The sequence below is a fragment of the Notamacropus eugenii genome, chromosome 2 (assembly GCF_028372415.1).
Source record: "Notamacropus eugenii isolate mMacEug1 chromosome 2, mMacEug1.pri_v2, whole genome shotgun sequence".
In the NCBI taxonomy this organism is placed as follows: Eukaryota; Metazoa; Chordata; class Mammalia; order Diprotodontia; family Macropodidae; genus Notamacropus; species Notamacropus eugenii.
Genome location: NC_092873.1, coordinates 13,261,883 through 13,277,623, shown reverse-complemented (window position 1 = coordinate 13,277,623; position 15,741 = coordinate 13,261,883). Strand labels below are relative to the sequence as shown.

The 15,741-nt window shown below is 49.2% G+C and overlaps 1 protein-coding gene across 5 annotated transcripts in view; it reads right to left on the bottom strand.

Annotated features, from left to right (window-relative positions):
* Nucleotides 1-15,741, bottom strand: part of DAGLA (diacylglycerol lipase alpha) — a 74,357-nt gene that overhangs the window by 47,080 nt on the left and 11,536 nt on the right. For 3 of the 5 annotated variants that reach the window (XM_072638838.1, XM_072638842.1, XM_072638843.1), the window contains exon 1: nt 5,566-10,042. The exons of the other annotated variants lie outside the window; for them this stretch is intronic. The gene's annotated coding sequence lies outside the window, so the exon portion shown is untranslated. Of the gene's footprint in view, nt 1-5,565; nt 10,043-15,741 lie in introns of those variants that run through there. 5 annotated transcript variants of the gene reach the window in all.

The following is a 15,741-nucleotide window of genomic DNA, read 5'->3' as shown; positions in this document are numbered from 1 at the left end:
ATACTGCATTCTGCTTTGCTACAGAAAGGAGTTGCCCTAGCCAAGGAAGGAAGGACTTGCAAAAACAATCAACGTGGGTCCTTTGCTCCCCCCACCCCCCTCAGTTTAACCTGGGAAAAAGGTCCCCCACCCACTTCGTGCAGAGAAACCTCCCAGAGAGTGAGGGGCAGATCTTAACCCTCCCTGCTTACAGAATGTTCGAGCTGCCTGGTGACATCTCATTCACCTCCCAGCATGCCTGAGGGGTGCAGAGGCCATTCAGCTGGGCAGTGCTATGGACCACAGCCCCCACTCCTAGGAAGAGTTGGGTGATCTCCCCTGAAAGGAAGAGGGGACCTCTCCCATCCCCAGGGGAGAGCCAACGCCCGATCACCCTACAGCAGAGTCATGCCTTTACCTGTGTCTGCCTGCCCTGCTGAAGCCGCTACTGCCGGACAAATGGACACTAGGAAGATGTCTATGGCCACATGAGCTCTCACTGTCTGCCAGCTGCCAGAATTTGACAAAGGCAGAGGGGACAGGAGGCTCAGCAGCACACACAGCCGGCCAGGGCCCCCAAGACCTGGGACAAGGGAAGAAACAGATTCAAGAGCCTCTAGCTGATTTCCTCTCCAAGAGCATGAGGGGAGGTTACCAGAGGAAGCTCTGGCCGGGAGCAGGACTCAGCTGCTGCTTCAATGGAAGAAGCCTGTGTGTGAGAACCAGTCCGAGCCCTAACTGTGAGCAAGTTCATGCCTCCCATGCAGCCTTAAAGGCACCTTTGTAACTCCCCCAGCTCTGCTGCCCCACCACTCTATCCTGTGGGAGACAACTCTCATGTCCCCCGGGGCTCCTGTGTCTTCAGGCCAAACATCTTGTCCCTTCCACTGCTCTGCTTAGGACACAGACTCAAAGGCTCCATTCTGGTGGCCCTCTGGCCTCTCTCACACCCATCCTCGTTGTTCTAAAGTAGCGGCCCCCAGAACTGCAGACGTGGTCCGAGAAGAGAGCCAAGAGGGATGATCTCCAGTCTTTCTCCAGGCAGTCCAAGGTGGTTTCTTGGTTACTACATCTCCCTGCTGACTCAGCAACTCACTAATCCCTCACTTACCTGGAGATTGGGCCCCTCCCATCTGATATTTGTAAAAGTGTATTTTTTTAACCCAAGTCTAAGCTTTCCCACTGATCTCTACTGAGTTCTTCCTTACTAGATTTGGCCCAACAGAAAGCGACAATTACAAAAGATAAAACAGATAATTTTAATTACATGGGATTTAAAAGATTCTACATAAACAAAATTAATGCATTAAAGAATAAGAAAGAAAGCAATTGACTTGGGAAAATATTTGTATTGAATATTCCTGATAAGGGTTTATATCCAAGCCATTTACATAACTAGCAGAGATAGATAAGACCAAAAGCCATTCCCCAAAAGAAAGGCAAGCAAGAATGAAGAAGCACAGATGATTACTGACCATGGGTTTGACTGATCAAAATCCCTAACAGAAGAAATGCAAACCAACACAACTCTGATGGACCTCGCTCATGGTAAATTAACAAAAATGAGAAAAAATGGGAAACGTCTGTGTCCACGGAGCTGTAAATTACTACCACCATTCTAGAAAGCACCTGGGAATTATGCAAATACAGGGACTAAGGGGTCTGTCCTCTTGGACCCTGAGATTCCACAGCTGAGCATGTGTTCCAAGGAGAGATCCATAAACACCAAAGTCTTACAGCAGCACTTTCATGATAGCAAAGAAATGGGAAGAAAAGAGATGCCTATCAATTGGGGACTGAGGCATATTGTTCATTACATTATATAGAGAAATATGGTTCTACTATAAGAAATGATGGCTGTGATGGCCACAGAAGGCAGGGAAGACTTCCATGAACTGATGCAAAGGAAATGAGCAGATCCAGGAAAACAATGGAGCCAACAACTACCTATGAGAATATAAAATAGGAAATTATTGAGAACAAACCTGACTCCAAAGAAGAGACACAAGAAGATATCTCCAAAGGTAACAAAAAGGGTCTGGGGAAGGGGAAAGACATGGGATGAGGTAGGTATAGCATATAATAGCAGTCTTTTTCTACATAATTAATCAATTTTACTGAATTTTCCCTTCTCTTCCTCTTTTTTCATTTTGAAAAAAAAAAAAAACATCTGTTCCAAGGGATGGGGAAGAAATCAGGAAATCAAGGTTGGAGAAATACGAGGGAAATCTAGGTAATGAAAAAACAAAAGCTATCAATAAAAATGATTTTAAAGATAGATGCAGCCCAATCCTGACAATTTAGTATGTCATGATCTTTTTTGATTTTCACACTGTCATCCAGGGTATCAGTTATCCCCACAACTTGGTTATCTACAAATTTCATGAGTATATCATATATACTTTCGAGCATGTCACTCAATAGCCCCAAATGAGTACAGATCCCTGGGGCCCTTCCTTGGAGACCTCCAATGAAGCCAACCCTGAACCATTCAATAATTTCTCTTTGATTATGGCTAATCAACCCAATCCAAACCATGATGAGATGAGAATGATATTCTCATCTGCTCTACAACTTCTGAACTTCTTCATATGAGAAACTTTACAAAATGCTTTGCTAGAGCTTAGGAAACTGTATCTATGGCATTTCCCTCCACTATTCATTACACAATCCAGTCAAAAAAGGAAACTGATTTAGACTGTCATGGACTGTTCTTGGTCGCCATGCTGGTTCTTTGGAGTCTCTGCTCCCTTTTCCCTGCTAGATGCCCGTTAACCATTTCTTTAATGATCTGTTCTAGAATTTCCCTAGGCACTGAGATCAAATTCACCAACCCCTCGCTGTGGACCCTATTCTTTTCCCTTTGTCTTTCTCTGACCCTTTGGTATCTTTCTTGTTCTCCAAGATCCTTCGATGAACAGAAATCATATCCAACAACAACTTCAGAGTGTTTCCAGGTTGGATTTGTATCTCCAGGATTTTGCATAGTCATCAGCACAGGCTGGTGGAAAGACCAACAGATCTGGAGTCAAGAGACCTTGGGTTCAAATCCCAGCCTTTCTATTTGCTATATGAGTAGCTTTGGGGAAGTTCCCATTTTCTCACCTCTAAAATGAGGGAAGTGAACTAGAGAACATAGGAATAAATGGAGCTCTCCTTAAAACGATAAGCAGCATCCATATAAAACCAGCAGCAAGCATTATATATAAGGAGGGTAAGCTCGATGCATTTCCAGTAAGATTGGGAGTGAAACAAGGATGTCCATTATCAGGACTGTTATTCAGTGTGGTACTTGAAATGTTAGCTTTAGCAATAAAAGAAAAAGAAACTGAAGGTATTAGAACAGGCAAAGAAGAAATAAAGCTATCACTCTTTGCAGATGATATGATATACTTAAGAGAATCCTAGAGAATCAAGTGAAAAATTACTTGAAATAAAAAACAGATTTAGCAAAGTTGCAGGATATAAAATAAATCCACATAAATTATTGGCATTTCTACATATTACTAACAAAACCCAACAGCAAGAGATAGAATGAGAAATTCCATTTAAAGTTACTGTAAACATTACAAAGTATTTGGGAGTCTATCCATCAAAACAAACCCAGAAACTATATGAACACAATTATACAACAGTTTTCATACAAATAAAGTCGGAACTAAATAATTGGAAAAATATCAGTTGCTCATGGGTAGGCTGAGCAAATATACTAAAAATGACAATCCTACCTAAATTAATTTACTTACTCAGTGTCATGACAATCAAACTACCAAAAATTATTTTTATAGAGCTAGAAAAAACAATAACAAAATTCATCTGGAACAAAAGGTCCATAATACCAAGGGAATTAATGGAAAAAATGCAAAGGAAGGTGGTCTAGCTGTACCAGATCTTAAATTGTATTATAAAGCAGCAATTATCAAAACTACTTGGTATTGGCTAAGAAATAAAAGTGGTAGATCAGTGGAATAGATTAATAATGTAAGACACAATGGTCAATGACTATAGTAACCTACGATTCGATAAATCCAAAGACTCCAGCCTCTGAGATAAGAACTCACTAATAAAAACTGCTGGGGAAAACTGGAAAATAGTACCAAGATAAAGTCAAAATGGGTACATGATTTAGATATAAAGACTGATACTATAAGCAAACCAGGAGAACAAGGAATAGTTTACCTGTCAGATCTATGGAGAAGAGAAGAATTTGATCAAACAAGAGATAGAGAACATTTATGAAATGCAAAATGGATGACTTTGATTACATTAAATTTAAAAGTTTTTGCACAAAGCCAATACAACCAAGATTAGAAGGGAAGTAGAAAGCTGGGAAACAATTTTTACAGCAAGTGTCTCTGATAAAAGCTTCATTTCTAAACATATAGAGAACTGAGTCAAATTTATAAGAATACAAGTCATACCCAAATTGATAAATGGTCAAAGGATTTGAACAGGCAGTTTTCAGAGTAACGAATTAAAGCTCTCTATGGTCATGAAAAAATGTTCTACATCACTATTGATTAGAGAAATCCAAATCAAAACAACTTTGAGGTATCATGTCACACCTATCAGATTGACTAACGTGACAAAACAGGAAAATGACAGATGTTGGAGAAGATGTGGGAAAACAGGAACACTAATGCCTTGTTGATGAACTGATCTAACCATTCTGGAGAGCAACCATGTCCAAAGAGCTATAAAATTGCATACTCTTGGACCCAGCAACACCACTTCTAGGTCTGCATCCCAAAGAGATCTTAAAAATGGGAAAAGGACCCACATGTACAAAAATATTTATAACAGCTCTTTTTGTGGTGGCCAAGAATTGGAAATTAAGGGTATGTCTATCAATTGGGGAATGGCTGAACAAGTTGTGGTATATGGATATAATGGAATATGATTGTGCTATAAGAAGAGCAGGCAGACTTCTGAAAAACCTAGAAAGACTTCTATGAACGGATGCTAGGTAAAACAAGCAGTACCAGAACACTGTACATTGTAACAACCACACTGTGTGGTAACTGATTTTGATACACTCAGCTCTTCTCAGCAATGCAAGGATCTAAGCCAGCTCCAAAAGACTCACAATGGAAAGTGCATCCACTTCCAGAGAAAGAACTGTGGCATCTGAATGCGGATGGGAGTGGACTCTTTTCTTTTGTTGCTTTGTCTGTTTCTTCTTTCTCAGTTCCTCAAATTAGTTCTAATTCTTCTTTACATCATGACTAATGTGAAAATGTTATAAGTACAACCTATATCAGACTGCACACCGTTGTGGGGAGAGGGGAGGAGAGAGAGGGAGAAAATTTAAAACTCAAAATCTTACGGAAGTGAATGTTGAAAACAAATATTTAATTAATTATATTTTAAAAATTTGTTAAAATAAAGTGACTGAATAGTAAAAAAAAAAATGAGGGGTTGAACTGATGGCCTCTAAGCTCCTTTAAATCTCATGATCCTAAGAACCTAGTTAAGGTCAAAAAAATGCTTTCACTCCTTCATTTATAAGTGGTTTATTTACAGCCCCACAGGGTTAGGAGACTAGAATTCATTAAAGGCAACAAGATGCCCCTTGTTGCGACCTACCTGTTTCAGTTGTGTATGATTCTCCATGACCTCACTTAGGATTTTCTTGGCAGAGATACTGGGGTGGTTTGGCCATTTTATTCTCCAGCTCATTTTACAGATGAGGAAATTGAGGCAGAGAAGTTAAAGACTTGCCCAGGATCACACCACTAGTTAAGTGTTGGAGGCTGGATTTGAACTCAGGACTTCCTCACTCCTGGGCCAGAACTCTATCCACAGCACCATCTAGTCACCCACACAAGTTTCTTCTGCTTCCTCAGATCTTGGGCACCAGCTCCCTCTTTACCATTCTTTTGTTCTGTCATTTTCAATGCAAAGGTCATTCTCCTCGGTGAGAAAATGGAACAAAGCAGGAGCTGAGCAGGTCTGTCCTCTCTTTGTCATCAGGTATTGTCATCCCATCCACCCCATGCACTGGACATGGCCCTTCCTCAGGCTCTGCTGTCAGCAAACACAGCTTAGAAAAACAGACTAACCACACACATCCATGAAAACCTCCTTTGTTTCCCTTAGTTTCCCCAGAGCTCATTTGGAGCCTTCACACCCCTGAAGCCATGTTTTCAGGGCTGCGCCACGCTCCCCTACCCGTCCTCTGTCACCACCTTCGCTTCCCTCTTCTGTACAGTTCATTTATAAAGTCTACATTGATTGGTCGGTTCCTAGTTCATCAAATTGGGCTTCTTCAGAAAACTCCCATTTTTCTTCCTCACCAGAATTATTTTCCTAGGTGTTGTCAGAATTTCATTCATGAGAGTTTCTCATCCCTCCTGGGCACGAAGTTCCCTAGGGGAATTTTAGTCCATAGGATCCTGCTGAGCCCTCCTTGGATTCCCTTGAAATCTATTTTCCCAAGATCAGGCCACACCAGATTTCGTCTTTCCTATTACCAAGTCTTGGAGGGTGTGCTCACTTCCCCCTTCCCCAAAATCCCCTTCATTTCACCCCAGCAGCCACTTCCTATTAGTGAGAATTAGATTCAGTAAAGAATTTCTCCTTGTAGGCTCCTTTATCTTTGGAAGGATGAAAATATCATTACAGCAAGTCAAAAAGTTATTAGCAGTTGTCTTTGGTAGAGAGCACTCCAGCAGATGTCTGGATAACTGAAATGTCTCTTCATCACTGGATCAGGCTGTAAGCTGTATCCTGAAGGGGGTGGTCCCTCAGCCTGAAGCAGTCTCCTGGTGCTCTGTTTCCCAGCTCATCCTATCCAGAGTCGATGTGGGATCCCCAGGACCTCCTCTGGTCTGCTTCCCACCCCGAGGCCACCAGCTTCCTTGGCACTGTCCTAGATGCCTGCCAGACCAAGCCCAGGGCCTTCCAGGTGTCACTGACCCTGCCCTCTCATCCCGAGCCTGACCCTTTCCTCCTGAGCCCCTCTCAGAGCCAGAGGCCCAGGATGCCTCAGCAGCCCAGAGCTCCAAGAAGATGCTACGTACTGAAGGGAGATCTGCTCCCCCCCCTTACCTGAAGAGAACTAAAGTGGTAGCTTCCCAGCAGGGGAGTAGATGGCCTGGTCTTCTCCTAGAACTGCTCCTCCTCCCCTCCAACACCACCTGCGTCACCTGGGCTGGGCAGATCCTTCAGCAAACACCTGCCAGCCAGGTGTGAGGTGAAGGAGCCAAGGGGACTCCAAGGCTGGGAAAAGCAAACATGAAATCTGGCAATAACTGTCCCATGGGAGGTCCCTCTGGGGATGCCAGGAGTTACCAGAGGGTGCAGGTTCAAGAGACTCCCAGCTCCCAGGCCTCCACCACGAAGACTTCTGTCAAGAGGGGGCTGAGAGCAGCCTGAATTCCAGATGCATGACTTACAAGCCTGCCCCGCCAAGAGTCGGGGAAACAATTTTCTGGTTCAACACCAAAAGCTGTGGTTTCTCCATCCTGTAGGTGGAGCCTGATTTGGACCTTGCCCCAGGTAAGTAACTGGGAGGCTGGCCAGAAATCTGGTTGAAACCACAGCTTCGGTCAGAATTACTTGTGAAGGGCTTTGGCTGGGACCAGAGCACAAAATGGGAAGGTACCTTCTTTAGATGGAGGCCTGTACCACTTGGAAAGATACCCATGTCCCCAACCCACTTCCTCTCTGCCAGCTGCCCAGCTCTCGGCAGGGCCCTCCACATGTAGATGCCAGGCTGCTTTTTCAGGCTTATCACATCACTGCCCTCTGCACACTCTATGGTCCCACCGAACTGGCTTACTTGCCACTCTCCCACCTCCAGGCCTTTGCCCAGTCTGTCCCCCATGCCTAGGATGCCCTCTCTCCTCCTGTCCTCCTCTCTTGTGTGTGTAATGGGGTTTCTGGAGAGACTATAAGCTCTCTGAGGACAAAGATGACTTCATTTTCACCTCTGTACCCCCAGGACTTGGCCGATGGAGACAGGGAGTAACTGCCTAGCAACTGTTGCTGGACCTTGAACACAGGTCCCGGAACAAAGCAGCCAGTGCCCCATCCTGTGCTGTTGCAGGGTGTGAAGGAGGAATCCTAAGAGGAAACAGGGGACAAAGTTAAACCACTTCCAAGCAAGGAGCAGTGGGATTCTCCTGCCCTCATCTAGCCTGGTCCCAGAGCCAGGAGAGCACCACATGCCTGAGCAACAGGTGGGCCTTGCGGTCAGGGTACTCCTCAGCACCAGGCCCTGCTTCTTCCTTGTTCTCTCCCAACCACAGGTGGGAGCTGACCTGGGAGAGGGTGGGATAGAGGGCACACCTCTGCCAGCCTGCCCTCTGCTGTCCACAGCTGCTACCCCTAATTCTCCCAAATACCTTGGGTCTTCCTGTGATGCTTCCCAGTTGGCTCTGCCTTTTTCTGCATTCCATGGGGGAAGATCAGGCAGGAGACCGAGGCCTGGCTCAGGCCATGAGCTCCCATGATGCATCATTTCATCCCTGAGGGTGCTAGCCCAGAGGGGGCCTTCCAGGGAGGCTGCCCTGACTTTACTGGAAGTCTCTTTCTAGCTTGGTACATAAGCACTTAACTCTGCACCCACTCCCTGTGGGCCAGGAAAGGACAAGACAAAACTCAAGCTGTCTTTGCCCATTAGCAGCACACATTCAACTGGGAAACAGAAAGTGTGTGCAAAATAACAGCTAGGTAATTGGGAGGGAGGGAGAGTCAAGAATGGCCTTGGGCATAAGGTGGCTTGGAGCTGACACTTGAGGGAAACCAGGGCTAGGCTGGCAGGTGAGAAGGGAAAGCATTCCAGGCCTGGGGAACCACGAGTGCAAAGGCTAGGAAATGGGAGATTGAATCATTTACAAGAAACAATTAGCAGGATGGCTGAAATAGTTTACAAAGGGAATGGCAGTGAAGAGTTGGGAAAGGCTTCCAGGGATCTCTCAGGTGACAGAGTCACTGGAGTGACTGGGAGCAGGGGTGTGTCCTTGAGTAACGTGGGCCTGAGGAAGGAACGGGAGCACCAGCCCAGCTGAGAGGTGCCAGGTCTGAGCAGGGGAGGGGGCCATGGGAGTCAGGCAGAAGGGGAAGTGCTAGCAGGGCTCATGCCCCATTGGCGTGACCCTTGAGAACTCAGGTTAACGTCCAGGACAAAAGGAGTCAGGTGCCACGTGTCATCCAACTTTATACTGCCCACTTATCCACCCAAAGAGGGGCCACCTGTTTACCTAAGTAGCTTAATAAAAGCCTTCCTAACATGCCTTCCACCCAATGGGGGTAAAGACCAAACCAGACACCTTTCTTTTAAAGAGGAGGCTACCTATGAAGTATGAAGCCTGGAAACGTAGCCTGGAAAGAAAGCAATATAGCATCTCATGGACCAAGGCATCCATCATGGTGCCAGCCGAGGCAAACACCAGCCTTGACAGGTGAGGGTGAGACAGCCAACCTTTTCCTTGAGCATCAGGGTCACAGCAGAGGGCCAAGCTGAAGCCTTGAGTAGTACCAGGATGGGGCAGGTCCAGAAAAGGAAAAAGGCACATTCCTACTCAGGGTGGGCACCCTCCACCCAAAGTGGCAGGGTGAGCATAAGGTAGCTTGGGCTAGGCCTGTTTGTGCCTGGAGAGGTGAGTAAAAATCTGAGAGGCAATAGCTGCCCAGCGTCATCGAGCCAACAAAAAATGCTAAGAATCTCAAGTGAGGAAGCAGGTATGGGTGCAAAAATGTGCCTTGTATGAGCCATCAGACAAATCCACAGAAGCCACTACAGAGCTTCTCCAGTCTCCTGGTGCACCCCCTCCCCCCTTCATGTGCCCACAGGCAGTGACAAAGTGGAGGCCAATCAGACTGGCACACACACCTAGTGCCAGCCCAGCCCAGCCCACAGGAGAGCTGCTGCTCATCTGCCAACGCCCCCACAGGGCTGCTCCCAAGCCTTCCCCATGTGTGTCTGCTCCTCTCTGCACCCCCTCCATGTGGGAGCCACAGCACAGCTACCCCCACGGACATGGCAGCCATGTCTGCCTACACAACCCAACTGAGAACAGCTCTCACCACAATGCTACATGTGAACCCCTTTCATGGTGTCAGGGACGGTGGGACCCCACAGCCCTCCCTCCCCCTCCTCCTCCACAGTCACCCCACCCAGGCTAACGGAAAGAGGGAGAGGTGGATCCTCAGAGGGAACAATCCATTAATTCTCTCTTCTCTTCTCTTTCCTAATGGGGAAGGGGAAAGAGAACCTCCAGGGAAGAGGGGAGCTTTGGGCCCGAGCACCTGGGCTCCCTTGCAGGGTAATGGCAGCCAGAGAAAGTGTGAAGGTGGGCTGCTCACTGCTGGGGAAAAGGGGCCAACCAGGATGAAAGAGGCTTAGAGGCCTGGGGTCTTCTGTGAGCCTTTCCCAGGCAGCCAGGACACACATCCAGCATGTCTAGCTGGTCAGTGGGAGGGATGCTCTGAGCTAAATGCAGCAAGATTAGCTGAGGGGGAGGGGCGGAGGTACTGAGCAAGTCACCCAGGGAGCCCCCTTCTCCAAGGCATGACAATAGCCAGAAGGCACGGGCAGCCCCCCTGGGGGCGGGTCTGTCTTCGGCACTGTGGGAGCTCTCGGGGACTCCTAATCAGCAGATGTGCAAGTCACTATCATCACCCAGACACCTCCCAAACAACCTCTGCAGGAACTGAGGCTGAGTCAGCCAGGGAAATCCCAGCACCAGGCTCAGGGCAACCGGGTAGCCCAGCCCCCTCCTGACTGAAAGGAACCAGTGCAGGGTCCTCTGCCCCCTGCCCGGGCTGCCTGCACTGCCAATTCAGGATCCCAGACCCCTGGACCCAGAGCCCCCAGAGCTGGGTCTCAGCTTTCCTCCTCACATTTGGGGTGACCTGGGCGAGTCGGTGCCTCAACTGCCTCCTGTGAAAAACAAAACTTAGGCTTCCAGGAGGCCTTTCAGCCCCAGGAGGCAGCAGGGAGCCTGCTGACCTTGGCCTTGGCCTCCTCCTGACCTGCACTGACAGCTCACCCCCTACATGCCCCCAAGCTCCATCTCTAGTCTCTGGCTCCTCTCAGCCCCACCTCCCCTACTGGGCACTGCCTGTGGCCTTCAGGAAAGGCCTGTCCAGAATTGGAACCGAGACAGCTTAGCCCCTGTCTGAGAATCAGCGCTCACTCCCAGGGCTAAGAGAGGGAGAAGATGGGGAAGGAAGGGATGAGAAACCCTGGGAGACAGAAGGGGCCTAAAGGAGATAAACAGCCTTGGCTTGGCAGGGATGGAGTGGCGGGAAGTGAATAGTCACTCCTTTACAGTAACCTCATTGACACCAATCGCCTTGTTCAGCCAGATTCCCTGAAACCAGCAGGACCGGTTAGCCGCCATCCAGCCTCGGCCTCCCCTGGCTCTAAGATAGGCATGCTGTTGACAAAGGCTGGGCAGTCTTCCCTGCTGTCTGACATCTCTGGGGCATGACCATGACTCCCCCAGCCCCAGCGGACAGGTGGGGAGTGAGATGAGCTCAGAGGTGACCAGAAGGATCACATGGCCCCCCAGCACAGAACTGATCACGGCATGCCCAGCTCATGAAGCTTCAGTGGCTCCCAATGACTCCTAGGACCAACCCTGACACCCCCAGTTTGCTACTGAAGGCCCTTCCGAACATGGCTTCCACTTCTCTTTCCAGCTGAATTCTACAGCACTCCCCTGCTGTCCTCTAGGTTTTCAAATGGGACCAAGGGCAGCTAGGTGGTGTAGTGGATGGAGCACCAGCGCAGGAGTTAGGAGGACCTGAGTTCAAATCTCACCTTAGACACAACACTCATTAGCTGTGTTATCTTGGGCAAGTCACTTAACCCCAATTGCCTCATCCTGGGTCATCTCCAGTCATCCTGATGAATACCAGGTCTCTGAATTCAGATGGCTCTGGAGGAGAAGTGAGGCTGGTGACCCGTACAACCTCCCCTCACTCAAAACAAAGTCAAGTGCAAGTCATGTCATTATCTCTCTGATGGCATGGTCTTCTTTGGCAACAGACAAACACACACAAATGGGACCACTCACTGTTCTCCAGACACCATAAGCCATCTCCCATCTCCATGTCTTTGTCTAAGCTGTCCCTCGCCACCTCTGCCTCTTGGAATCCTCACCTCCCCAGGTGACTGCTCTCTCTCTCTTTCACATTCCAGTGTTACTTGGTTTACACTTCCTATTAACACACTTTAGCATGGGAGAACACAAGCTGCTGGTCGTGAGAGGCAGTGTCCACGCTGCCCTCCTCATCAACATCTGAACCCAATTCTTGCCAAGGTGGAGACACTACCTGTGGTATTCACAGACCAGCCACAACTTCTATGTATGTGACGAGGGGAATGGGACTTCTGAAACCATCCAGATACCTACAAAGTCTAAAGTCAAAGTGTATTCCTCAGCCCTCCAGGTACCTGCCTCAGGCCTCTTAAGATTCATCCCCAGATCTTGCCCTACAGTTACTGGAGAAGGGGCAATTTCAGTGCAGCTCCCAGGGCCAGGGAGGGCAGCAAGGGTACTGCTGAGCCTGCTCAGGAGGTGGCCCCTTGGACCCCAGAGGCCACATTCGGTATCCTCAACTCTGAGCTGCTGGAGCTGAGACACTTTCCTCTCTATGGCTTTTACAGCAGCATTTGGTCTCTTACATTTTCCCATGCTGGAAATTTGGAGGCTGGAGAGGCCCGGAGCCCAACAAATTAAACTGAAAGAGGATACAAATCTATCAACAATGTGGCAGAATCCCATGGGTTTACTTAGAGGTCTTTAAAAACAAATGGCTTGAATGGATGTGCCTCCAATCTGCACACAGAGGTGTTGGCCTCCGAGAACAGAGAGGCTGTAGGGAGGGGGGGATGTGCTGCTGTCGGAGTAGCTGAAGGGGACGTTGGTGCCCAGGAGGAGGCTCCCAGGTGGAAGTGGGGCCAGGTCCTGGAAGCTTCAAAAACTCATGCTAGCCTCACCCCAAGTGGCATAAACGAGCTATGATAGAGGGGTCTTTTTGATTGGCCAGAAATCCCTGCTAACCATGGTGCCTGGAGCCCTGTACCGCCATCTCCAAACCCAGAGAAACTTCTTGGGTCCCAAGATGTCTGGGCTTCCTTTATGTACCGAACCTGGCCTGGCTGAGGCTGCACAGGGTGCCAGGCTGGCAGATGCCTGCCCAGGTCCACCACTATGGAGGGACTGGGGGAGGGGCCGCAGCCACACAAAGTCTGGTTAGTGGGAAAGGAAAAAGCAGATGGGTGCCATCCTGAGTTCTTCAGACCTTCCAAGATGAGGGCCCGGGCTAGGTGAAGTCTGGCTTCCAGCACCCTGATCCTCAGTCCTGGGGAGGGGATCCCATGTGAGGGCAAAGGGAGAGCACTGTCTCCCCGAGCTCCGAGGACATTCTCTGGGCCTGGCTCTGCCCAAACTCAACCTCTTGGAGGCTTTGTCATCTATCCTGAAAGCAGATCTTGCTCAGCCCTGGCTGGGCCTGACTCAGGGATAGAGCTGCTAGCTCGCCCAGTCACTGCTGCAGAGAAGCTCTGATAATTTCTACATCCCAGGACGCATTTCTCCAGCTGCTTTATGACAGGGGTTCATTACAGGCCTGATGTGAAACTGCCATAAAGGGTCATGCAGGCAGTGGAGGCAGGTGGCTCAAGAGCTGCCACAGACCAGGCAGGCAGCTACACGGGGTCGAAGCTCTTTGAGGGAGTGGGGCTGGGGGCCCACTGTGCAGCTCCATAGCATTTCCAGGCCCTGGAAGATCAGTATGATGAGCCCCCAGCAAACGGTGGAGCCCCAGGGGACTAAGAACAAATAATCACCACCAGGAGGCCACCCACAGGCCCCTTCATTGTTCAGAAGACTGAGGAAAGGCCTAAAAGTTGGGAAAGACAGGCAATAGGGAGCAAGCGAATGAGCGGAAGGATCACGGTAGGACTGCCTGGCACCAACAAACAGAAATCACAGAGAAACGTGCTCAGAGCTAGAAATGGGGACTGAGGAAGAATCAGAAGCTACACGGCAATGAAAAGCTTGCCACAGGAGGGAGGGAGCTCCCCTCCATTAGAGAGAGAGACTAGATATGGCCACCTCTCTGGGACACTGTGGAAGGGCCACTGGCCTTGGGGACCTTGGGCGCCTCCTGCTTCTGATGGTTAATAACTCCCCAGAAGGAGGGAGATGTGCCCAAGAACTCTTAGAAATTAGACAGCAGAAGGGAACCCTTCTACTTATAAGAGACCCATTCCTGCAAGTCTACCCCAAAGTCTGATAAAAGCATCTATGTAAGGAAAAGTAGGCAAAAAAATCTAACAGCTCCCCCCCTCCCCCAAACCAGAGCAGCCTTTAGGAAATAAATATCTTGGACAAAGGCTTCATGGATGCAGGCTCACTCTCGTCTGAAGGAAGGCAGGGTTGGTTTGGCCACAGGAAGCCTCCCCTGGTTTCTTCCATTGTGACAGAAATGGATTATCTATGGTTGAAGCCTCTGGCCTGGAGCGTCTCCATTCAAAGCTGGGAGGGGCAGCTGTTCCTTCCTGGGCCCCACCCTGAACCACTCCCCCCCCCCTCCCCCCCCATCCAATGAGCAGGGTTGCTCCGATGTGCCATTCTAATGACTGTTGGTAGAGAGGTGACTGAGCTTGGCTCTCAAGCCCAGTCACAATCCCTAACCTTAGGGCTCTCAATCTGAGTGATACGAGCAATACAGTGGAAATATCAAAGGGTCCTTGAGGGTGGCACAAAGCTCCCAGGCTTCAGGCTTTCCGGGTGTGAGGAAACCTTGTTACCCCAAAGGCTTGGAAAGGGGAAAAAGCTGGTCCCACAGTGGACAAAGAGAAGGCAGAGGGCTGGGAGAGGCCCTAGAGGGAGGGGAATAAAGGGGGAATGGAGGATAGGGGAAATGAGCCAGGAGATGGCAGGGGGGGTGGAGTAAGGACAGGATATGCGCTGGGAGCCAGTGCGGGAAGTGATGGTCTGAGAGACAGACTGAAGAAAGGTCAAGCCTCCTGCCCCCCAGGGTCCAGCATGCCAAAGGAGAGCCTAGGCCAGGACAAGGGCCAGGCTGTATCAAGAGGCTCTGGGAGTGTCAGATCAGCACATTTAAGAGAATGAAGTCAAAAGGGGAGGGAGAGGAGGAGAGCAGGCCAGAGTGCCAAGGGGACCATGGCATTAGGGAATGTTTGTGGCATTCCAGGCAGAAACAGCAATGAAAAGAAGAACGAGGGGCCATGGTGATTAATGAGGAAAAGCTGCTGATTGGACCCATGGAGCCGGCCCCAGTGTTAGACTGGAGTGGGACAAGGAAGCAGGAAGGGGCCAGAAGGTGCTGGAGCCTGGGGGCAAGGGGGGCACCTTGGCCTGCCCCAGAAACTGCAGCTGTGGCTGAGGAGCTGTCTGTCCCAGGGCCCAGCAGACTAGGAACCTGGCTGACATGGGAGCTGACTGCACATGGGCTGTGCAAGCCAGAGAAGACCGATGTCATCCCCAGCTGGAGACTCAGAGGAAGTAGAAAAACAAGTCACCCCTTGGGCCTTCCAGCCCAGGTGGAGACTACAGACCAGCTGTGGGTGAGCAGACCCCAGGATGCTAACTCAGGGGTAGCCTAAGGCATCCTGGGTCCCCTAATCCAGAGGACTTTGCCAAAGACTGTTGACTGAGGGGACACAGCACTAGGCCTGGAGTCAGGAAGACCTGCCTTCAAATCCAGCCTCAGGCACTTACTTAGCTGTGTGACCTTGGTCAAGTGATTTAATCACTGCTGCCCTCTTCTCAACTG